The sequence below is a fragment of the Giraffa tippelskirchi genome, chromosome 6 (assembly GCF_054371585.1).
Source record: "Giraffa tippelskirchi isolate mGirTip1 chromosome 6, T2T-mGirTip1v1.2.pri, whole genome shotgun sequence".
NCBI lineage: Eukaryota > Metazoa > Chordata > Mammalia > Artiodactyla > Giraffidae > Giraffa > Giraffa tippelskirchi.
The window spans coordinates 55,431,628-55,457,991 of record NC_137280.1 but is presented as its reverse complement, the minus strand read 5'-3'; the positions used below and the strand labels follow the sequence as shown (position 1 = coordinate 55,457,991).

General features: G+C 40.7%; 1 long non-coding RNA gene across 1 annotated transcript; it reads right to left on the bottom strand.

Annotated features, from left to right (window-relative positions):
- Positions 1–3,187: 3,187 nt before the first annotated feature.
- LOC145511727 (uncharacterized) lies at positions 3,188–24,431 on the bottom strand. Its single transcript, XR_014058107.1, has 3 exons — positions 24,371–24,431; positions 15,228–15,463; positions 3,188–5,235 (listed from the first exon to the last, which is right to left on the bottom strand). It is a non-coding gene; the product is annotated as an uncharacterized LOC145511727 (long non-coding RNA).
- Positions 24,432–26,364: the final 1,933 nt, after the last annotated feature.

The window sequence follows — 26,364 nt, the reverse complement described above, 5'->3', positions numbered from 1 at the left end:
AAATCAGCAGAGAGGGAACAGCCCCTGCTCTCAGCGGTCTTCTTAGGCAACCGCCCCAACATCATCATCCCCCTGCAGGGGTCACACAGGCCCTCCGATGGGCTCCTTTCCCCGGGGGAGCATCAGGACTGCATCCCCCTGCCCCCCTTGTCTCTCCACCTCCCTCTGACCTAGCCTCTGGCACCCACCACACTCCAGTGGCTTCATATAGTGTCCCCAGCCCTATCATGTCTTAGTGTTGGTGATCCCACTGGTTTCTGAGTGACCCTCCCTGTCACCACCAGTGCCGAAGTCTGACAGTTGATGCCTCTCGGACCTTTAGGCATTCCTCAGATTCACTCTGATTGTTCAGACAAGGTCTGTTTTCACTCATCTCTTATCAAGCAGGCTGAATAGTGCAGTTTGGCGGGGTTGGGCTGGGGATTACCTCTGACGGCTTATTTCAGAGAAAGTGGATCACAAAGCAATGGAGACATCCGTCTTATAGGGTGGAAGCGGAGATTCCAGATTCCATCGCGTGCATGGGTACTCAGTCGTGTCCGACTCTTTGCGACCCCATGGACTCAAGTCTGCCAGGTTTCCTCTGTCCATGGGATTCTCCAGGCAAGAATACTGGAGTGGGTTGCCATACCCTCTTCCAGGGGACCTTCCCGACCCAGGGATCGATCCTGAATCTCTTGTGTTTCCTGTATGGGCAGGTGAATTCTTAACCACTTGAGCTACCTGGGAAGCCTCCATACTACACTAGATCTCAGTCAAAAGGCCTAGAAGCAATATCAGATTTGATGTTCTCCAGTTCCTGACCCTTAGGGCCTTTTGAGAGACAAGAAAAGACAGTGGAGAGTCTACTGAGAACCTGCAGGACTGAATTTCCCTGTTGATAATTCTCATCAGCTCAAACATGCCACTGCTCTTCTGACACAATCTGCATTTTTAGAATGTGCCTTTACTTTTCTGTCTTGTGGTGTAGTTTTTTTTTTTTTAATATATAGGAGTGATTATTTTAATATATGTCTTTATCCAGGTTATTTTATTTTGCTGAGAAAAGTAATATTCAAAAAGAGGGAATCAATTAGCATTATCTTAAAACACATATGAAATCTATTTCTATGTCTCAACTGTCCCCAGCATTGATAACCCACCCAGCCCTGGGCAGTGGAGTGAGCTGAAGGAAGGAAGAAAGGCAGAAAGAAAGGAAGGAATGAAACCAAACTGCACCCTCAGAGAGCCTCTAGTGACATGTTAACCAGCCCCTGCACCCAGACCTCTACCTCCTACCCCCGGGAGTGGCTTTGATGTGCAGCTATTCATTCTCTGGTTCCCGTGTTTACCTTTGTGACCTGAGTTCCCTACCAAGGGCAGCTGCAGCTGCGACAAAACAGAATGGTGTGAAAATGTACCTTGTTTGATTAGATGTTTTGTTTGCAATCTGCCAAGGCTAACACTGAAGTCAATGTAAGTGCATCCAAGTACCCACACAGGGGCCACCATCACACTGACCACAGCCATGGGATGTGGCACCATTATAACCTGCTTTATTTATTTATCCTATTTCAATTTTTATTTTTATAAGATTTTTATTACATAGGGAAGCAAATAAGTATAAACCTAATAACACTGATATTAATTTGAATAAACTTCTTCTACCTCTATTAGCATAATTTTCCATTGCTCATTTTCCAATCAATTTTTATTTTATATTGGACGATATTTGTTTGACAATGTTGTGCGAGTTTCAGGTGTATGGTTAAGTGGTTCCATTAAATGTATACATGTATCACTTCTTTTTCAAATTCTTTACCCATTTAGGTCATTACAGAGTATTGAGCAAAGTTCCCTGTGCTGTACAGTAGGTCCTTTTTGGTTTTCTATTTTAGATATACTGGTATGTATATGGTAACCTCAAACTCCTAATTTATCCTCCACACCCACCTTTCCCCTCTGGTAACCAAAATTTTGTTTTCTATGTCTGTGAGTCTGTTTCTGTTTTGTAAGTAAGTTCATTTATATCATTTTTTTTTTAATTTCACATGTAAGTAATGTCATACAGTATTTGTCTTTCTCTGACTTACTTCACTTGGTGTCACAATCTCTAGGTCTATCCATGTTGCTGCAAATGGCATTATTTCATTCTTTTCATGGCTGAGTAATATTCCATTGCATATATGTACCACATCTTCTTTGTCCATTTCTCCACTGATGGACATTTGTGTTCATCCATGTCTTGACTATCATAAATAGCTCTGCTATAAATATTGGGTGACCTGCTTTAAAGACAGGAGGCTCAAAATAAATAAAGACAGGAGGCTCAGAGAGATTTGCCCAACCTCACACACATAAATGGGCCAATATTTGAAATTAGACCATTAAACATCATATTTCACACATGACATTTTTTTTCTGTTATTGGCTCCTTTCCCCTGAGTTTGTAATGAGCTATTCATTGCAATTAGAACCCACAGGAACTGAGCCGCTTCTTACAGGACACAGTCTTGGTGCAGGAATTAAGGATGGAGAGATGAAAGCAGCCTCCCATTCCACCTCCATTGCAGGTGCTGGCAGAGCCCACCTTGATCGGAGTAACACACCTTGGGGATCACAGAAACCGGTTCTCCACGTCCATCAATCCTGCTTCCTCTGCTCCTCCACCTCCCACCTCTCTGACAGTTCAGCTCTTCCTGAGATTTTCTCACTTATCCACATCTCTCTTCACCCAGCCCTTTTGATGAAATTAGCCAGATCTGACTGCTGCTGCGGGCACGCAAGAGAACCTGCATCTTTGGAATTCTTATAACATTCATGGCATTGTGTGTGACACCAGCTGGTTTAATCCTCATGGCAAATCATTCCCTGATTTATAAATTACCCTCCCGAGGCATCAAGTGGTGACTCTCTCAAAATCACATAATGATCAAGTGGTAGAACGTGTTCAAATCAATCATTATTTATCCAAAATTCTGAAATGCAAGCAGCTCAAAAAACTCCCGACAAAACCTGGTTGCAGTTGATGTGTGCTTTCTTATAGTTGTTGCATTACTTAAAGTAAAATTCAAGTGGATGTGACCAAAAACCCATGTTCTGCTCAACTTTAAAGGGCTTCGAGGCTTCATTGTTTGTCGTGGGCCCACTGACTGAGCCCACATGGCCAAACATCTTTTCATGAACATCAGTAGCTTCCAGGGACTGGAGGTGGCTGGGGCAATACAGTTTCTCTCAAAAAACTTGCAAATCTTGGGCTAAGTCCTGTCAAATGCATAAACATTTAACAAGTAAATTTAAAAAGTCATTCTTTCTGATCTTTTAGGCCAAAAGAAGTCCTTAAGTCCTTCCTCTCTCTCCTCAAGGTGTGTGTGCTTAGTCACTCAGTCATGTCCAACTCTTCGTGATCCCATGAACTGTAGCCTTCCAGGTTCCTCTGTCCATGAGATTTCCCAGGCAAGAATACTGGAGTGGGTTGCCATTTCCTCCTTCAGGGGATCTTCTCTACCCAGAAATTGAACCTGCGTCTCTTGCATCTCCTGCGCTGGCAGGAGGATTCTTTACCACTGGATGTTGGGGCAGCTAAAATCTGTAAACATGTCCCTGTGGAATCATTTTGAATGACAGTAGCGTTCACTTATTGTCAGCGTGAATGTGACTATGAGGAAGAGAGTCCATTTTCTCCCAGTGGTTTTATACTCCCTATAGAGATGGTTTCTTTTCCAGTGGAAGATTTTATAGTTTTTTATATTATAGGCTATAGACAAATCAGTGAAATACTGACTAAATGTCTAGCGCCACCTATTGGTAGTCAAGTATACATTAACTCTTGGTGAATGACATTTCTGTTAAAAGGTAAAGGTGATTTTGACTCCTTTTTTCCCAAATCCATATGCAAACTTGATGATACCCAATATATTTAAACATTGATGATAATAATAATCATTGAATATTTTAAAGTTATGGCTTGAATGATTCAGTTTCACAATTCCCTTAAAGCATCACATGAAGTGATGGTCTACTTTTAAATAGTAAAACAAAAAAGTAGGATTCTGGAATATAAGGAAGAAGCAATGACATGATAATTTTACATTAAAAAATACTTGTCTTGAAATACAGATCCTTACCCACAACACAAAGTATCCTGATTATACTATTATCCTATTTCTTTTAAACCAGTCTTTGCCTTTCCCCCCACCCCAGACATTTAAGCGTTTGAAACAACAGGCATTTAAATTCAATTACTCATCTGTGCTAAGAATAAATGGGCCACAAATAGTGCCAAGACAACAGGATTTCCACATACAAAAGAATAAATGAAATTGGAATACTTCACACCATAAACAACAATAATGAACTCAAAATGGATTGAACACTTAAAAAATGTGGTCTATACACACAATAAAATATTATTCAACCTAAAAAAGGGAGGAAATTCTAACACATGCTACAACACAGATAGAGTTTGAGAACATTATGCAAAGTGATATAAGCCAGTCACAAAAGACAACTATTTTTAGGAGGTAGTCAAATTCATAGAACAGAAAGTAGAATGAGGGTGGTCAGAGACTTGAGAGGATTTGGCTGTTGTTTGATTGCTATAGAATTTCAGCTTTGAAAGATGAGAAGAGTTCTGGATATTAGTTGCACAATTCTGATGCTATTGAACTGTGCACTTAAAAAAAATAGTTTTAAAATGGTAATATTATGCTATGTGTTTTTCATCAATTAAAAAATAGATGAAATTCTAAGAAATAGATCAGACATAAATGTAAGGGCTAAAATTATAAAATTCATAAAATATAGGCATAAATGTTCATGATCTTGGATTAGGAAATAGTTTATTAGATACAACACAAAAAAACAAACTGATAAAGAGACAGACAAAAATGAACTTCATCAAAATCAACAAATTTTGTGCTTCTAAGGACTCCTCAACAGAGTGAAATGACAACCTGGGAGAAATATTTGCAAATCATACATCTGATAAGGAACTGGTGGTGGTGATGGTGGTGGTGGTGGTTAGTTGCTAAGTCGTGTCTGACTCTTGCGATCTCATGGACTGTAGCCAGGCTTCTCTGTCCATGAGGTTTCCCAGACAAGAATACTGGCGTGGGTTAACATTTCCTTCTCCAAGTCCTTTTGGAGAAGTGAAGTGAAAGTCATTCAGTCGTGTCCAACTCTTTGCGAGTCCATGGAATTCTCTAGGCCAGAATACTAGAGTGGGTAGTCTTTCCCTTCTCCAGGAACTGGTATCTGAATATAAAAAGAATTCTTACAACTCAACAATAAAAAGACTGCCAATTTCAAAATGAGCTTAAGAGTCTGATTAGGACTCTTTCTCAAAGGAAAATACATGAATCACCAATAAGCACATGAAAAGATGCTCAACATCATTAGTCATTAGGGTAATTCAAGTGAAACCACATGGAGATACTGGTTCATACCCAGTAGGATGCCATAATAAAAAAGACCGATAATATCAAGAACTAGCAAAGATGTGGAGAAACTAGAAACCTCACACATTGCTGGTAGGATTTTTAAGATGGTGCAGGCACTTTGGAAAATAGTCTAGTAGTTCTTCAAATGGTTAAACATAACATTACTGTATGGTCTAGCAGTTCTGCCCCAAGAGAACGGAAAACATCAATCTGCACAAAAACTTGTATGCAAATGTTGAGAGCCGCATTATTCATAACAGCTCCAAAGTAGAAACAATCCAAATGTCTATCAATGGATAGATGAAACGTGGCGTATCTGGTCAATGGAATATTATTCAGCCAGAGAAAGGAAAGAGATCCTGACACCTGCCTGACATCCACAGGGATGAGCCTGGAAAGCATCCGGCTACGTAAGTGAAGCCAGTCACAAAAGACCACACAGTCTGTTATTCCATGTCTATGAAATGTCCAAAATAGGCAAAACTACAGAGACAGAAAGTCTGTTATCAATTTCCTGAGGTCCTTGAGGTGTAGGGGGTGAGGAGGAGGAGTGATGCAAAAAGTTTCTGTTCAGGGTGATGAACCTTTTAAAATTGTAGTTAAGGTTGCAGATATCAGTGAATATAGAGTCATTGAATCGAACACTTTTAAAGGGTGAATTACAGGATACCTGAAACGTACCTCAAAAAGAGTTGTTATTTAAAAAAGAGAGAGTGGATGGGTCAATACTGGATTCAGCATTATTAAACATTGATTAAACTAGCTTAGAATGAGTAAGACTAGAAAGAGCAATTCTGAACGTCTCTTAATGGTATTAAGGCATATAAAACAAACAGTTAAGATTTAAGGAACGTGAGGCTTTTCAGTTGATTCATAGTTTGAACTTTATTTTGTTACAGGAAATAATTCACACTAAAATTGAAAATAGGGACATTGTTCTTGTCATTCTTTATCTCTCAGACTCATTCTTCACAACCAGCAATGGGAATGTGAAGCTTAAATCTAGAAATTGTCCCCCAGCTAAGACTAAAGCCCCTCTTCCTGGGATTGTCTTTTATATAGGTTAATTTCCTAAATGCACAAGCTGTTATTTCCATTCAGAACGTTAAAGATACCCCTAGGTAAATTCATTTAGAAAGTTTTGATTTTCACAGCCTTAGAAGCTTAAAGAATCCCGAGGGCAAGCCTTCCCAAGCCTCTTAAAGAGCCATCTGGGTGAGAATTTCCTCAGCTGCTTGGTAAAAAATGCAGATTCATGAGTTACTTCCAACCTTCCACACCCCTAGGTGATTTTTATGCAGACTAGAATATATAGATTTAGAAATATTCTACTCCCCTAATGCATCAGAGATCTGGGACTTTTGAAATATTGTTGCCATTTGGAGAAGTGCAGAATCCCAGAATGTGAAAACTGAGAGGTACCCTAGAGTCACCTGGTGCAACCCTCTCACTATGTGGAAGAACAGACTTGATGGTTAACCCCAAACCACACCACTAGATAGATAGGGGTATGACAGAGACCAGGCAGACTGTGTTGTGATGTCAGAGCAATGCCCTGTATCGGCTGGGACAGAACTAAACTACCTGGGCACCAGGGAAGTCCATGCTCTGTCCATCCACTATTAGGTGGGACCCTGAATCTTAGTTCCAAACATACATAGGGAACTCCAGAGCAAAGAGGGATGGAAATGGCATGAGAAAAAGGGAGGGATCCTCTGCAGAGATAATATTTTAAAATTTTCTCTACCACAGCTTTCTTTTTTAAAAAGCTTTCTCTCTCCCTCTTTTTTTTTTCTTTTTTAATATTTTTTGATGTGGACCATTTTTAAAGTCTATTTCTTACAATACTGCTTCTGTTTTATGTTTTGGTTTTTTGGCCATGAGGCATGTGGCGTCTCAGCTCCCTGACCAGGGATTGATCCTGCACCGCCTGAATTGGAAGGCAAAGTCTTAACCACTGAACCACCAGGGAAGTCCCTCTATCACAGCTTTTTAATTCAAACAGTTTAATATTTAGTTTTTAGAAAGCATTTCATGCTGTCTCTTAAATATTATGTGTGTATGTAAGTAAGAAACTCTGGGGGATAGTGAAGGACAGACAGGGAAGCCTGGCATGCTGCAGTCCATGGGGTCGCAAAGAGTTGGACATGACTGAGCAACTGAACAACAAGTAAGAAAGCCTACTTCTGTGTTGCTGGAGTTGACTATTTCCCCTTTTCTAGTTGCGCACTAGTGGCTCCCTACGTAGAATTTTCTACAAGTTGAGGTTCTTCAACAAAACATTTTCACAAGATGGTTCTCTCTCTCTTTCCCCTGCTCCTCCTTCTTTCCTTCCTTCTTCTGTCCTGGGAATTGGCCAGCAAGATTATTTATGGCTCCTGGTTCACATCACACCTTAATAATAAACAGGGGCAGTTTCTCTTTGTTTTCCAATTTCAACAGCACAGTAGTTAAAAATTGGCTCCCATCAGAAAACTCTTTCTCCAGGTCTAATGTGCTGTGCTGTGTGTATACATGATTAACCAGTACAATACGTACAGCAAAGAAACCAGGTGAGAGATTTATTGATTCTGGCTGAAACAAATTGAAAGGTAACCTTGAACACTTTGTGAGTCCATAATGAGTTCTACAAATCAGCCTGGGAGCCACTGTAGCCCATCCATTGAGTTGAGGCAAAGAACCTGTGTTTGATCTAACTTAAAGTAATCAGAGTGTAAAAAGTAGGTCAAAATGATGACATTCTAAAATTCAAAGATTTTTTTTTTACCAAGAGAAATGCATTTATTTTAAATGCAATTAATGAATTTGGTAAAAGATGGTATTTTGTTAGCTGTTTTGAAGGTCCTTCTACCAATGAATATTCACAATTAATCAGTGGGACGAACGACTGTCCTCAAATTCAGAGCCGATTCCAGGTAACTTTCAATGACTTGGCCCTTCTAGAAAATGTCCCTGTCTCTGATGAGTCAAAATTCAAATTGGAACTGTAAACTAGAATATAGAATTATTTAGTGCCATTCATATTATAGAACAGAATTCTGTTCTACTGACAGTCATCCCATTAAGTTAAATGTTACCAGACTCTATTCAGTGGCTACATCTTCTGAAATTAATTATAAACTTTAAAAAATCTGAATAATCAGAACAGTATAGAGAGGAATAATTATTAAACCTTCCTCCACCAATTAACTTTCTGAAATCAGAAATGGAACGACTGTGTCTGTATAAGCATGTGATAGCAGATTTCTAACTCAATTTTCAAACTTAGATTTTTCACTGTTGATTTTTTTTGTTGGTTTGTTTGTTCTGTTAAAGAAAGAACATGCCTTTCCATGATCTTAAATTTTATTCGTAATGCTTTTCTGTTTATGTTAGGAATTAACTAGTTGTATAGAAAATACAGAATTGCATTTTTATCAGAAGAGGGAAAACTAGTTTGAAGTGAGTAAAAGTAAAACACCCACTTGGTTATTGAGAAATCTTGATTCTTTTTAAGGCTGCAATCCCTCTTTTCTTCCTGGCCAAAAATAGAAGTGACTAAGTTCCCCAAAGTGTGCCATAAATATAAGAATCTAAAGTGAGTTAAAGTTTTCATTGTGACTACAATATATTACTTGTTTGGATAGGAAAAAACCCCACAGATTTAAAAACTGAATAGTAAATTCTTGGTTTGTTTACCAATAGAAGAACTCTTGTTTTCTCTTCTAACAAAAACAGATAACTTACCACAATCAATCTTAGAAAAATATTTCTCTGAGGACAAATAAGATGTTTAGAAAACAACTGGTAGACTCTTGGTGTGGAAGAGGGATGCCGACCTTCCCCACACCTGGGACATCCCACCTCACAATGAAACCAGTGTTCTTGCACCCAAGAGGAACCTTCTAGAAATTGCCATGTTAAGGCACACTGCCACGGACACTTGGACTTAAATCTGAAAATACTAGTTATAAAAAGCTCAATTTGTAAAGAAATAATTATTCTCTTTTTCATTTTGAGTCCTCGGGCATTTAAAGACACTTTCACCCAGAATATGGTCATGAATCTTTTAAATCCATTTGTAAAATTATTTTGCTTCTTATATAAAAAGTTGAAATATTGACTAGTGATGAAAATTTCTTCCTACACAAATATTTGTCAAGCTCATTTAGCCCCCGACCCTACTAAATAGTAAGCACAATTTTTCCGAAATATTTTTTCAGGTCCCAAAATGAACAAGTGAGATTGGGAAAAATCACTAAGCAGCATGTATTAGGGAAGTGAAAGAAGGTTGTATGTTAAAATTATCTTCCATTCCTACAATTACAAATGTCATTTTTAAGTCTTAATTTTATGTTGGAGGATAGTTGATTTACAATGTTGTGTTAGGTGACTCGGTTACACATATACATATATCCATTCTTCTTCAGATTCTTTTCCCATGTAGGTTTTTACAGAGTATTGAGTAGAGTTCCTGTGCTATACAGAAGGTCCTTGTTGATTATTTTATATAGAGTAGTCTGACATTGACAAATTGATTAACTGAACGTAAACTTATCTTTTCTCTCTTTTAAATATTCATCAGTATTCCTACCACAAAACTTAATTGTCACTTAATCTTAGTAAGACTGAGAGAGAGAGGGTGAAAATTCATTTTATCCATTCCAGGAAGGAGGCTGGGAGGAGGGTAGACACTTAGGATTCTGAATGAGATTTGCAGAATGCTTTAAGAAAGCTCACAAGTAACTATGAATTCAAGTCTAAAATAAGACATAAAATGGTAGATAAAGTTTAAAAGCAAATTTGTCAGATGATAATATCATCCTATGATTAATCACAAATCAATTAGTTTATGTGCTAGAGCCCTTTCCTATTAACTACCCTGGAAGAGAGGGTAATCCACTTAGTGTCAAGTGAAAATGCCCCTGGTGGGAGAGGGGAAAGGGGGGAATTCTGTACTGATTGGTGTCATCTAACATGGTGCATTGTCCAACCAGTGTTCAATTTCAAATAAAAGATTTAATATCGGAGTCTTCTCCAGATAGTCTCTAATTTCTAATTTTTCTAATAAGATAATTTTCAATCTAATTTTCAGTTTAGATAATTCTAATTTTTCATGAAGATATAATATTCTAAAATTTGCCCATTTGAAGTGTACAATCCAGTGGTTTTCAGTAAATTCAGTTGTGCAATGATCACCACAATCAAATTTATATTTTCATCACCCCCCAAAGAAACCCCGTGCCCTTTAGTTATCACTCCCTGCCTCCAGCTCCCTTCAGCCCTCTACCCCCAGCACCCCTAAGCAACTGATAATCTCTTTTCTGTCTATGGATTTGCCTATTCTGGGTGTCATATAAATGGAATCACCCAGTATGTGATCTCTTGTGACTGGTTTCTTCTCTCAGTGTAATGTATTTTCAAGGTTTAATGTCTAACTAAAAAGCCAACTTTCATTTGGGAAGAATGTCAAACTTACAGAAGAGTTACTAAAGATAAAAATGGTACACAAAAGAGGGAAGGTGGTGGGGGAGAAATGGATTGGGAGTTTGGGGTTAGCAAATGCAAACTATTATGTATAGAAAGGATAAACAACAAGGTCCTATTGTATAGCACAGAGAACTATATTCAATATCCTGTGATAAACTGTAATGAAAAAGAACATTATGTGGAACTGAATCACTTTGCTGTAGAGTATAAATTAACATAACATTGTGTATCAAATATACTTCAATAAAATACATTTTTAAAAATTTGTACAAACTGCATATATCCTTTTTCTAGATTCAAGTATTGCTAATCAGATGTCTAAAGGCTTTCAATGTCTTTGTTACTGCAGCAAAAATTTTTTAAAAATTTTATTTATTTAATGAATGCTTATAAGGAGCTTGGATTGCCTTTTTGAACCTTCTTAAAATGACTTAAAACCCAAGGGCTAACTCAGTGGTAGACACGTATCTGAAATGGGCCAACTGATTTTTTTATGTGCCCAGCAGTACATGAGATTGTAAGACTCTAGAAACTGAAATGAACTGAAAAGAACATACAAGAAACAGGATTTCAGGAGCCCAAGAAGATACCAAGTCCTTTCCCATCTTTCTTATCAAATCAGACTTATAATCAATAAACATTTATTAAGTACCTTACCTTGTGTCCAAAAGTGATAGAAAGTGGTATATAGAGAAATAGGACAAGCGGTCAATTGTAACAAAAACAACCAACTGCAATATATTATAGCCTGAACTCTGTAAGCAAAATAATGAAAAATAGCTATAATTAATAGGCATGAATAAGGTACAAACAATTCTTTCTGGGAGGAAGCCACTCCAAGAATCCCAGAAGTGGTTGTAACTCCAGAAAGCTTTGAGAGATTTTTTCCTACTGGTCAAAGGTCTTAAAGATGTTCTAGGTTATGTCTTTTTTATGGAAAAAGTGATAAGATGAAGTTAAGAGGTTTCTTTCCTCTGAAATATTATTATTTTACAAATAATCAGGGAGCTAGGACCCTAAGGAAGCTTTTTTAGTTTGTGTTTTAGAAAAAAATTGTACTTGGGGTCCCTAAATTTAAACTGGCATACATTACAACTTTCCTCTATCTTGCAACAATTTTAGTGCACATCATTAACAATTTACTACTTCTAATATGTTAAAGCAATGTTTTTCAGCCCTAGGAATGGCCCCACTAGGATTCTTGTAATACACATCTGTAGGACCCGCGCCAGGTGGAACTGAATCTCTGCTGGCAGAAGTCTGGGAAAATTTAGAGCATGTTCCCCCAGGAGTTCATGATGATTAGCTAAATTTAGAATTCTGTGTTACTATATTTGTTATCAAAGCTTAGTTTGTGGACATAGAAAATGTTACTGCAAAAATACTGAATGAAAAGCATGTTGCCCTCAGTCCTCAAGACAGGCTGAAGTGCTGTAGTAATCTAAGGGGACTGGAAGCCTTTAGGCAGTGGAGGAATCATCAGTGGCTAATAGGACGATGGTAGAATTGTGTTTTTGCCTGTGTGAAGCCATGTTAGCATAGCGGAATTGTAGAAAAAGCATAAATTGTGGAATCAAGTGATCCAATCCTTCCTAGATTTGTGACTCTGGGTGAATCAATTCATCTCTCCAAACATCATCATCTTTTAGCAAAAAATTAAAAAAAAATAAAAAGTTTATAATAGACAGAACGTGGAAGCAATGTGAATGTTCATCAGTGGAAGAATGGATAAAAAAGATAATGGTACATATATACAATGGAATATTACTCAGCCATAAAAAGAATGACATAATGCCATTTGCAACAACATGGTTGGACACAGAGATTGTCATATTGAATAAAGAAGTCAGAGAAAGACAAATATTATATGATATCATTTCTGTGTGGAACCTAAAAAAAAAATGGTACAAATGAACCTATTTACAAAACAGAAACACACTCACAATAGTAAACAAACTTACAGTTACTGAGGGGAAAGGAAGGGGAGGGATAAACTGGGAGTCTGGGATTGACACGTACACACTACTATATAGAAAACACATAACTAATGAGGACCTACTGTATAGTACAGGGAACTCTACTCAATACTTTGTAATGACCTTATGGGAAAGGAATCTAAAAAAGAGTGAGTACGTGTATATGTATAACTGATTCACTTTGCTGTACACCTGAAATTAACACAATATTGTAAATCAACTATACTCCAATAAAAATTAATTTAAAAAAGAAAGAAGTAAGAACGTCTAACTAGTAGGGTTATTTTAAAGATTAAATTGAAGTATGTATATAAAACACTTTTGAAGTAATGTATAAATATTAATTATTATATTTAGTAAAACAGTGAATCACTTTTCTGTATTCATATCCTTTAAGAAACAATATCAACTTTTTTTAAAGGAACCAACATACCACTGTAAATTTATTATGCAAATCCATTATATCCGAAAATAAATCTACAAAAGAAAAAAATTTTCTTTTTGGTGTATTACTCCAGGTTGTGGCAGTTCTGATATTGTCACAATTTTAGGTCTTCTTAGAGAAAGTCCTTGCTCTAAAAGACTTGCAGATATTTGCAGATGCCTGGTTTAGAGAAAACCTACAGATACATGAAATAGTAAAGTAAAAGAATTTGAAGATCATTTGAATTCAAGAAAGCTATTTATGAAAAAATTTAAAAAATTTAAATATAAGTAGATTATTTGTGAGAGTCCAGTTAATTGTAATTTAGAATGGAAAGAATCTTAGAAACAGTGTCTGCCTGGATAACACAAATTCAGATCAATTAATGATTTAAAACCCTCTCTCTGAACAAAGGCCTTAGTATGGTGATAATATACAAATGGTACCGAACAAGTCAATATTTTATTATATGTAAATAAGTTCCATAGATGGACACTTGCCATCACAGCCCTTTGTTGATGGTGATGGGGACAAAAGGAAGATGGAAAGGGAAGGGATTTGTGGCAGCCAGAATTTCAAGGGAACTCATCAAGTTAGAAGTCAGAATGAGTTGGAGGGTGGGATGAGCAGAACTTGGCCAAAAAGCCTGATCCCATTAAAAGACAAAGGGTCCCCACAAGTCAGGGAGGGAGCCCTGGCTACCTAGAGGAAAATCACACTGTGGCTCCTGAGCCACAAACACTTTAGGTGATGTACTGCATTCTCTAGCTTTGGCTTCTGGTTCCAGATCCCCTAGACTGACTATGTGAAACTTGTTTCTCCACTGCTAAAACAAACACAAATGTGTGTATATATATTATATATACATTTTATACATTCATACACATTTATGTTTTTATTATACATACATAATTGTATGCAAGACATACAATAATTATATATAATTGTATGCAATATAGTTTCTATATTTTATATACATCATTTCTGTATTTTACATACAATGTAGAAATTATATTGAATCACCAATATTATATCCCATATATTAGATACATGCTGCCTAGGAGTAGCTACAGCTAATAATACAGCTTTAACTATTTGGCAGCAGAAGAAAGAATTCACTTCGGTGACACAGAAGCAGATCACTGAAGGGTTAGTGAACCTAAGCGATCCGTCTGCCCTCTCTCTTCTCTTCGCCCCCACCTCGCTGGCCAGGCGCCCTCTCCCGCCCCAACACAAGCCCCCAGCAGCGAATCTGAATGCGTTCAGGGCGCGCCCACCCCGACCCCACTCAGAGCCGCGGCCCAGACCCAACTTTCAAAGGTAAACAACCCCGGTGTTTAACAGTGAATAATGTCAATAAACGGCTTATTGTTGAGTTGATGCTTATCTGTGACAGAAGTTCTCATCTAGTATCACTCGCAATATCCATTAGTGTCTCCTTTTAAAAAATTAAATAAGGAAGTAGGGACCTAAAACTGCAAAGTGAGGAGAGGACTGCAGGTTTAAGGCCAGTCTTCCGTCGAGGGCAGGGGGCTGAGGTCTGACCCACCCGACTCTGGGGTGGGACCCTGGGATGCGGTTGCGGTGGAAACAGCCCTAGAACTGGGGGGCTGAGGTCTGGGGCGGGATGCGGGAAGCAGCAAGGAGCTTTGGGAGCAATTGAGAACAGGTTGATGTCTGAGGCTCCTCCTAATAAAAAGTGTGAGCTCGTATCAATATTTTGCTTGATTTCGTTATTTTATTTTTCTAGGTTTTTTTCCCTTTTTTTTTTTTTTTTTCTTTTGGTATTTTAAAAGTGTCAGTGGGTAACAGATCGGGAATCAAGGGGAAATCTGATCCCTCTGCGCGGCTACTTTGAGAAGCTCCGTTTTGGACCACCCTTCATTCCCATCAGCCTTTTAAGCCTGGAGGAGTCATTTTCCCTCCAGAAATAGTTACCCGGGCTCGGAGGGATCGGGTGGGGCTGTGCTCGAGTCTTCAGATCTCCAGGCTGTTTGCGGTGGGCGGTGGGATCTAGCTTAGTCCATCCGCAGGTGGTGGGCCGACATGCCTTCCTGCAGCTCCTGGCTCCAGGTGAGCGCTGCGGTCCCACCCCCTCGGCAAACACCTTCAAAGAGCCCGCTGCAGATACTGAGATGGGCCTTCTCCAAACACAGCGAGATTGTGGAGGGGGGCTAGGTGAAAATCATATTCTTGATCACAAACAAACACAATTAACTGGCAACTGGATTAAGATACCTAATCAGTCCAAATTATTTAGAGGCTCTTGTAACCATCACCCTTCTTTTGAAAGTGCTTAGTTACTCTGGGAGATAATACTCTGTTAATGAAATACGTGTCCAGAGGGGGCATTCCTCCTCTTAAAGTGACAGGATGAGGCTTTAGCTAGGAGCAATACAAGCTCTCAGGGACAAGGGTGTTTTCAAGAAAAATGCATGACGGTGCAAAAGACCAACTAGTAGTCAAAGCCTCTGCACTTTTGGCAGGGGGAAATCCTCTGATGAGCTGTCTTGGGCTGTCTTTCATTCATTCAACAAATCTTGTTGATGTATCCCTGGCTTCAGGGATAGGGCAGTGCACAAGCACCCATAGTATCTCGGGGAGTTAGCATTTTAATGGGGAAAGAGAGACAATAAACAGATTAAAAAACATGATGACTGCTAGTAACAGGTACTTTAGGAAATTATAAACCAAGTGAGAGAAGAGAGTCTGACAAGTTTGTGGGGGCAGTGGCAGACATTGGCTATTTTAGGTAGGATGGTCTCCTGGAGCTGGTGTCCTTGGAGGAGGGGGCTAGCCATAGCAGAATCTGGGGGACCTTGGTTCCACACAGATGAAAGAGAATGTAGGCTTCAAGGAGGAAAGAACTTGGCATGTTTTAGAAGCAGCCAGAGGCCAGTTGGCAGGAATATAGCAACGGAGGCAGAGAGCAGTGAGACAGGGGTAGACAGAAAGGAAAGAGCCCCTTAATATGAGGTGTATGTGGCTATGCAGGCTGTTGTAATGGGCAGGGTATCTATGTTATGCACATGCATCGGAAATGTTCACTAATAAAATGTACCCAACTCAAAGGCTAAGTGGAGGTGTTGGAAAGTATTTACTAATTTTCTTCATAAATATACTATTATAATTCATTTGTTGCATAGAATAAGTATTGGCAAAATCAAATTAGCAGAGGTCCTTGAACTACTGAAGACTTACACTGCTCTTAAGAATTAAAGCTTCAGTACGAACGACTGCCCTAAAACTGAACTGGTATATTAGATACGTTTGGTAAGTCTCACTACATATAATGACCAAACCAGTTAATACATACCCATACGATTAAATATTTGTTCAAGCATTTGTGCTTCTAGTCTTTGCTTAACCAGAGCCTGCCCCTTCTAGACCTGGGATGTTTTATCATCACCCTTTCTGTAGAAATGACCCAGTAACATTTTCCTCCTTTAGCTCTGGAAAAAGAGGAAAGATGTGTCAAGGAGAGAGGTGCTTGCTAGGTGCCCATGGCTGTCCATTGCAGCTGAACTTGGACTCGCTCACCTTCGGGGTTGTTCTGAGCTCTGCAGGGAGAAACAGCTATGGAAGGGGGGGAGGGGCTGAGCCTCATCTGAAGGCTCAGGGGATTGGTCTTCATGTTAACATGGTTCCACAGAACTCTCTCTCTGAAGATGAAAATGACTCATGGGAATTCAGTCATGCATAGAAGCAGTGTAAATTAGATTGGCCAACCTCTGAACTTGGGGCAAGTCATGAAATCTGACTTGGTATGCATTATTTTCTTCATTTAAGATCATGGAGAGTAATGTGTGTGTGGGTGTGGCTGACAAGAGGGGAGAGGCAGCGTATTTATGAAGTATTTCCTCAAAACTGCCACAAATTCTGTGAATGCTTCGAAAAAATACTGTTTAATTCTTACTGCCCTTTCTTATCATTTTTAGTAAAAGAAAGCCTATTAGGTCAAGCCAATTTCTAGTTTTTGTTCTAGCCATGACTGACAAATAACATCTTTTGGTTTTCGACATTCAATCTTACATTCTCAAAAGTATGTGTGACCCCACTCCAAACAGATAAAAATAATCCCTTGTAATTTTGTTTTTAATTGACTTCTGAGGAATTTGCCAGCAAGGAAAGGTAGTAAAGAAGGAACTTTTGTTATTATAGTCCATGGTCACATTTTATACTTAAAATAATTGAAAAATGGCTTCCCTGGTGGCTCAGCAGTAAAAAAACCTGCCTGCCAATGCAGGAGACTCAGGAGACTTGGGCTCAATCCCTGGGTCGGGAAGATCCCCTGGAGGAGGAAATGGCAACCCACTCCAGTATTCTTGCCTGTGAAATCCCATGGACAGGGGAGCCTGGCTGGCTACAGTCCATGGGGTCGCAGAGAGTCAGACATGACTAAGCATACACGCACAATTTAAAGATAAATTTAAATGAGTAATTATTATGTCTTTGTTTTGCTTTTGAACATGGAAACAGTGGAGCGCTGCAGGAGACCTGCACAGAGGTGCTGGTCTGGAAGTTAAGAGCAGGCAGGTGGGGTGGCCGGGAGGTGGATTACAGCAAGCAAGTAGCAGGTATATTAAGGATAGTGGGAGCCAGGTTCTTAACCGTCAGAAAAGGCATTTAGAAATACAGAGAGGTAGCAGGCTAGCAAGAACCCTGAGATGTTGGATTGAAATTGGAGGAATCTTCAAGTAACTCAAGGTTTTAATAATTTGGGGAGGAAGATAAGAAATAGCTACAGATATATGCAAGATGCATGTATATATACTGCTGAGAGTATCTAGAAATGATGATAGCCCAGTACTCATGCGAACCCAGATCCTGGTTTCTAAACACCCTCTTTCACTAAAAGATGTTCTCAACTCCTTGCAGAAATGACTGAATCAGGGTTGAGGCAGGAAAAATACAAGATGAACCTGGAATTTTTTTTTTTTTTACTTTTTGGACGCCCCACGTGGCATGTAGGATCTTAGTTCCGAGATCAAGGATCAAACCCACTCCCCTTGCACTGGAAGCATGGAATCTCAACCACTGGTCTGCCAGGAATGTCCCAAGCCTGGAATATCTTGTTATGCTACAATATAAAGAAATAGTCAAAGGATTAGGACAAATCAAAAGGATACAGGAGCCAGCTTAAAAGGTGCCCCACATGCCAAATTGGTGACAACCTGAGCACCCAAACAAATAATATTAATTAAGGATGATAAAGCACTGAGTGAAGAAGGAATCTACAGCCCATACTAATATAAAGGAAAGGAAAACTTTCTTACAGTAGAAGGAACACATAAATACAGAGGAAGGATGGGAATTCAAAACCACCCCTTGTCACCCATCTAAGCAGATGCTAAGGCAGGTGGGTGGAAGCTTGATGAGGATATTGGTATAATACAGGGCACAGTTCCCCCTACAGAAAATACTTATCCATTGCATTGGGGGGAAATGGTGACTTGAAGCGAGAGAAACTGAGCAGACACCAACTGGTCAGGTGGTCAAGGTTAACTCAGCAGTATGATGAGGCTTCAGGTAGCCTCCCTTGTCATGCTCTGGGAAGGGCACACCACCGTCTCTGTAGTTTTCCTGCCAGGAATGCAGGAGCCCAGACCAGACAGACTGCATGTGAGACCCTTATGGAATGAAAGACCTGTACTCTTGAAAACCATAAAGAACTATTAGAAAAGATGGAAGTCTAAAGAGACATGGTACCTAGGGGCAATATGTGATCCTGGATAGAATGTTGGACCAAAAGAAATGGACTTTGTTGCAAAATTTGAATCGGGCAAGTGGCTTAGGTAGGAATGGTATTTCCTAATAACCAATTTGTTGGCTATTTGATGGCTGATTATATGGGAGAATGTTCTCTGGAGTATTTAGGCTGAGTGAGACATTATGTCTCAGCCTGCTCTCAAGTGGTTCAGAAAAAAGGCTAACCACACACACATTCAGACATACATACATAGGTATTAATATATAACATGCTATATAGATGTAGTATATATTTAGGTAGTTATCTACAATGTATCGGTATATGTCAGTATGCGGTATATGTCAGTATGCTCTACGATAAATATGACTACAGATTTATATTGTTATATCCATTTACTTATTTTTTTTAAAAAGAGAGCAACAGAGACAGCAAATGTAGGGAAATTTTTGTTGTTATAAATCAAGATGGAGCCAAAAGAGGTAAAATGCTAAGAAATTGGCTAGTCTTCTTTATACTATTCTTGCAACTTCTCTGTAAGTTTGAAGTTATTTTAAAATAAGTGATTTAGAAAGAATGCTGTGTACCAGCATAGCAACAAGTGCATTCATATATTAGCATTTAATATGTTATTTCCTATGTAAGGCATTCCCCTGTGTCCAAGCTCTCACTGGGGTAATTTTACAGAACCTGAAAAGCAAGGATGGGTTATGCAGTTCTCTTCAGCCCTAGGACTCCTTGTATATGTCAGATGAGTTCCAAGGAAGTTTTACATAATAATAATAAGAAAGTGTAAAAAAAGAACCAGTTGTCTATTTGTCTCCAAATTTCAGTTTTAAATTAGCCACTGGGGAGAAGAAGAAAAAAAAAAAAAACCCAAAGTAACCACTGAAATAATCAATATTTACTAAAATAATGGCTGTTCAATAAATCCAGAGCCTTAGTTCACAAAAACAACGTGGTTTGCCCTGGATCAAAGGTGGGACCCAGTGTGCAGTAACTTTTAAAACATTTTTGCTTTCAAAACAGCAGCATTCTATTATTACCCAAAGCAGTACAGTCTTCTTTACAATCTCTATTTCCATTTTTATCTCAATTTGCTACTTTTTTTTAATGTACAAAGAACCTTCTCTGAATGTCCATAAACTCATATATCCGCAGACACGAGTCCTGTTTCACTGATCACTCTTATTCTGCAAAACTGCATGATTATTTGTTTTCTTCTGTACCTGGAACAGTGGGCAAGAGATTGGGTATTTTCTCCTTTCTTATCTGAGAACACTGAAAATGAGGCAGTTTTAAGTGACTTGCAATTACCTGGCAGCATGTTACTGAACAGTGAAGACAAGAATTTGGGATCTTTTCACACTGAAAGAGCTAGGCAGGGTATGTACATTCGTGGGTCTTTTTTCCTTTAAACATGTGAGTCCCAGGCACAGTTCTCAAAATTGAACTTTTTTCTGTGCCTTTAGAAGAATTTAACCCAGGTTAAATGCTCACTGCAAGGTGTCTGCATTTCAAAGATCTTTTAGTGGAATACTGAATGTTTTACAATTCTGTGTATTTTTTTTTTTCCTGGACAATCTTAACAGAGTTTGATAATGACATGCATAAAATAGACTTTTTACTTTACCACCAAAGTAAAAATGTTGACATTTCAAATGTAATTAGAAAATGATCAATAGTTAATAGACCTCTAGAAAAGCTTTTGCCAGTGTAACAACTAACCTTGATTAAAACATGATGTTAGTAATTACTTGTTATCACAGATGTTACAATATTTTTTCCTTGAAAACATTTGTTTAGCTGTTACAATGTACTCACATTCAGTATCATGGTCACCTTTTCTTATTTATTCTCCCAATGTCTTCATGTGCACACATTCATTAATTTAAATTTTATTTTATTATGAAATACCTGTGTAACTCTTACTATGTGTCAGGTTGTAGTCTAAGCAGTTAGTAAACAATTAGCTCATTTAATCCACATAAAATTCTCTGAGGCCATTACTATAATTCTCCTTCATTTTACAGAGTTGGTACGGAAAGGTTCAGCAATATGTCCAAGGATGCACAGCTGGTGAGCTGCATAGGGTTCAATCCCAAGCAGTTTGACTCCCAAACCTGTGGTCTTAACCAATATACCATGCTGTACTGAGCCTTAGATTTACAGGTACTGGGGGAATTATTGGTTGATTAAATGAACAGATGAAATTCTCTTGTCTCTTAGACTGGTTTGAAAACATTAAGGAAATCACCCAATTGCTCCATGCCTTAATTTTCCACTTCATAAAATAGAATTGATAATATTTGCTATCCATTTCTCTCCCAAACAACAGTATACATGAAGGGAATTTACCTAGCTGCCACATGTATGTTTTTATGCCCCAAAGGTTTGGTCAGCCACAGGTGTAGAGGAGACCAGCAGCTTAGACCTTAAACATCTGACAAGGCCACACAACTCGGTATAGTTAACTATGTCTTTTTCAGTCTGAATGAAGTACAAGAGCAGAGGTTCAGAGAGCTCAGTTTCCTTATATCTGAACTTTATCCCCATATAACTTTGAACTGTTTTCATTTTTTCAGCTGAATTAGAATTTGTTTGTATAAAATGATACTCTAAATGAGATGTTATCTTGGGCTTTGATTATGTGATCTAATAAAATGCCTAATTATAAATCTTCTAAATGAAAATACTTTTTTGTTACAGCTCTGCAGCTATGATATTTAAGAAAAAAAAAAGATCGTGCGATTGTGATCTGATTAGGAACCACACCGGAAGTTTCTGTGCTAAAGTCCTTAACCCATGCCTTCCTACCTGCTGGTTTATTGAGTTTCTACAAATCCCATGAGGTCTTTCACCGGCACAGACAGGGCATGGAAAGAAACTCAAAACAAGACCCACCACTGTTAACAGCAGGGCAAACAGCTGGTCTGAGAAACCTTGTCATGGGACCTCAAACAGGTCCCCTGGTCTCAGTCTCAATCTCCTTCTCTGAAACGGGGATAATAACAAGCTGCCCTGCTTCCCTCCAGGGCTCTCCTGACACTCAGATGAGTTAACATACAAGAAACTGCTTTGTAAACTCTAATCTACGATTACAGAGAAATTAACACTAAAGGTTTGGGTTTTGACAAAAGATAGAAATTTATGTATGCATATATCCACATGCAACATTTTCCAAGTACATTCTTAGCCTGGACTTACATGCTGAGTGGGTTCAGAAAAGCCAGAGGACTTGAGTTAAACCTCAGAAAAGGCGAGATTTCAGGTGTCTAGTGCCTGGAGATTGAACCTCTGGTGAAGGAGAGGGTGAGAGAGAATATTGCAGGCCTGAAGTCTGATGACTGTGTGTCTACACAGATGTGTCTCAGATGAAAACAGAGGTTTACAGAGATAATTCTTAATGCTTTGCCTCCAAAGAAGATGACCCCACGACCTGATCAAGAACAACTGTGGCAGTCTGGATAGCAGGGGATTTGGGGGGAGAATGGATACTTGTGTATGTATCGCTGAGTCCCTTTGCTGTCCACCTGAGACTATCATAATATTGTTATGGTTGTACTCCAGTACAAAATAAAAAGTTAAAAAAAAAAAAAAACTGTTACAGTATCCCTGCTCGAGAGACATAAACAGGCTGTTGAGGGGAGAGATAAACTGGGAGACTGGGATTGACGTATGCACACACTGTATATGAAATAGATAGCTAAGGACCTATGGTATAGCACAGGGAACTCTACTCAGTACTCTGTAATGACCTATAAGGGTAAAGAATCTTTTAAGAAAATGGATATATGTATAACTGATTCACTTTGCTGTACACCTGAAACTAACACAGCATTGTAAATCAACTATATTCCAGCAAAATAAATAAAATAAAGAGGCCGTTAAAGAGTGTTGATAAAGCTGTTGGCAAGGTCTAGAAATGGGCAGAGAAGAAAATTCATGTAACCGAGGTCAGCTGAACACTGACTGCAGAGGAATCCAACAGGATTCAGGTTCTCTGCTGTTTAGAAACACTGGAGCCGATTCAGGCTCCATTTCCAAATCTGATAGGCTTGTGGTTGTGGTTCAAGTTGCACGAGAGGGTGGGTAATGAGTGTGTCAGGAGTGGCCTGTCCTATAGCCTATTCACTTTGATCACTCCCATGATCACAGGACGCACACCTTGCCCTAACCAACCACCTGGCAAAATCCAGCCCTGCTGACTAGGGAAGCTTGGCAAGCCAGTTTGCAGGGCAGAATGGCCACCGGTTGCAGGACCTCTACTAGAGAAAAAAAAAATCTCAGAGCGCTTGGCCTAGAGATGTCAGCATCACCTTTCCATGCCAGGAACAAGTGATTGAGGTAGAGAGGGCCTAGATTCTACCCCGGCTGCACGCGAATCAATCAGAGGGGAAGACTAATGGTACCTACTGGGCATTCCTGAGATGCAGGGGCCATGTCTGCTCCCCCCTGAAGGGGGAGGGGGCGATGTGCAGGTGTCTGCTCCCGGGGACGTCCTGCTGCTGCTCCCCTGGACGTCCAGCTAAGCCTGTCTGCTCAGCTGACGACACAGCTCCACCAGGAAAGCCCGGGCCTTTCCTGGGTGAGAGGAAGGTGGGATTGGGGGGGTCGGCGGAAGTGGGCGCACAGCAACCGCTACTGAGATTGCATTTAGAGCTCAGAGAGGCCAAGATGAAGCGGGTGAGCAGACCAGTGTGTGGCCGCAATCTGTCCTGGGGATGAGCTGGATTGCCTTGCCTTCACCCCCGACGCCGTCTCCCTGCGGAGTCTGAGGTTCTCCAAGCCGGGTAGTAAGGGGAAGCTGTCAGAACTCCCACCCGGGGACCCGAGCTGGGGCTGGAGGCGGAGGGGGGAATATAAGAAACACCCCCCGCGGACCAGTTTCTGAGCAGGGAAACGGACCGGGAACAGCGCATTTCCTGCTTCGCCTGTGCAAATCCCCGGCGCGGCCGAGCGGGAACTGGGTGACGGTCGAGGAGTCGCCGGCTGCCGGGGCGGGGTTCGGGGAGGCCTCGAGGGGTCCGCGGACCAGGCGGGATGCTGGGGCGGGATGCTGGCGGAGGGCGTGGGAGCAGAACGCACGCCTCCTGTCCTGGGGCAGAGCGAGCGTCCCCAAAGCCCTCTCGGCTCTGCGGGAGAGGCGGGCGCCCCAAAGGCAGGGTAGGGCGCCAGGTGAGAGGTAGCGGGGCTCTGACCCTCGGGGGCCTCCGGGGTGGGAGCTGGTGGCCGTGATCTCTCGGGCCCTCCTTCTTCCCCACCCGTCCCATCTCACCCGCGACTTTGAACCTCGCCTCGCGGACCCGCTGGGGACCCGCCGGGGTACCGGGAGCAGACGCGAGAGATACGCAGAGCCGGCGCGCGGCCCTACCTGGGCGGTGCGGAGCCCTGGGCGCGCTCCGTGCCGCGCGCCGCCTTCCGCTCGGCTCCCAGAGGCCGCCGCGGGCACGCGACTTATAAACTCGAAGGCCTGATTGTTGTTCTTTGTTCCGGGGATACCATTGTCTGTCGGTTCCCGGTGCCCACGGCGCGCCCTCCCTTTCCCCCCGCCCCCGAGCCGAGCAGGGTCTGTCCCGGTGCCCACGGCCTTCCCCGGAGGCCGAAGCGTCCTTCGTCCGGCTCTCGCTTCCTGAGCATCGAAACACAAAAGCGTGCAGGAAACCCACGGCCGGTGCCTGGTCACGCAGGGGTCCGATCCGCGGCTCGCCACCTACCCGGATTCATCGCTGCGCCCGCCGGCCACGGGCCCCGAGGGGTAACGGGCATGGCCTCGCGCCGCGCTAGTCGCGTCCTTGCCAAGACTTTCCAGCCTTGGGCCCAGCCTGGGGACTGGGCATGGATTAGCAGCCAGAAGTCAGAGGTCCCAGTCCCCGCGCGCTCCGGCCACGCGGGAGGGTGGACACGGCTCTTCCTCGCCAACTTGTCTGCCCCCCTCCCCCCGCGTAAATCTCTCGTGATGAGAAAAGCAAGGCTCGCAGGAAGCCACTCCGGATGTTTGCTGCTTTTCATGTGGCATTTGTGGCTGGCTCTGATAACATCCAGAGCTCGACTTCCAACGCCGCGTTAAGAGACTGAAATAGAAGAGTCCACACACACCTCGTGGACGGTCTGCGGCGCCGCCAACCCCCCCACCCCAACATGCTCGCCTCAAATCTATGACAAGAGCAGGGTCAGAAGATGGAATGAGACGCAGGTAACCGCCTGCAGGAGGGACTCGTCTTGGAAAGGCACCACAATTCCTCTCTTGTAAATATAAGTAAATTGTTACTTTATAACTCCCAGGGAGAGTGTTATAATAAGTGGGGGAGGGGGAGGGACACCAAAATCTGAAGCTCCAACTCCATCCTATGCATCCTGTTCTCTCACCTAATTTCTCAATATCTTACTCAAAACAAAAACAAAAACAAAAACAAAACCCAAAAAACAGTAGATTCCAAGAACAAGTGCAAATAATAACAAGAAACCCCCATCAGTTTCTCGACCCTCTTGGCACCTCTTCCTGTAATGAGGTGGCCAAGAGGCACCTAAGGATGAATAAAATGAACAGGGTAAACCTGTGCATATATAGTTTTTGAACTCACACCTGGATTGTATTTCCTGTACCCTATGTTATTTTTTTTATGAAATTCATCAAATAGATTCATCTAGAGAGATAAATGTATTCTGAAACAGGCATTATTGTTGTTTGGTTTTTCAATCGATATTTTAAGAACACTATTATTTCACAAAAACTTTTGCCCTAACAGCAAATCCTGCTTTGAGATCTCTGGAAAATATTTATTACTTTGCAGCAAAGTTAGAGACGATCGCCAAGAAAACATCAAGGAACGAGTCCCTACAGGATTAATTTGTTCTCTCTACTCCTATAGTTTCCTTACTTAGATAACCAGTTGCAATGCAATCATGCTTAATTTGCAAGCCCATATTTTTCTTTTACGGAAAAATAAGCTCTGAAAGGAAAAGTGCATAATTAGTTAAATGTGTTCAAGATTATCAGTAGTTTCAAAACTATCTATTAAAAATAATACTTCTCTATTATTTCCTTAAGCAGATTAACTTTTTTTCTTGTCTGAATCTCAGAGACCCAGAAACTACAACCACATTTTGGCCAGTGAAGGTGGGGGTGGGGGGCAGCCAACGTCACAGATCCTCACGGAATTAAGTTGGCTTAAAACAAGTGTGCAGAAATTCTTTGGAGAAATAGCAAACTCAGAGAAACTGAAGGCCAAGTGCTTTCAAAGGCTGTTTCTTTGTTTTTATGAACGCCCCCAGTAAGAAGCCTTGACAGACTACCTGTCCTGCAATGCCACACTATAAGCTTCAGGCCTTGCCTCCCAGATCCCGGATGTAAGCCCTAGTTTCCAT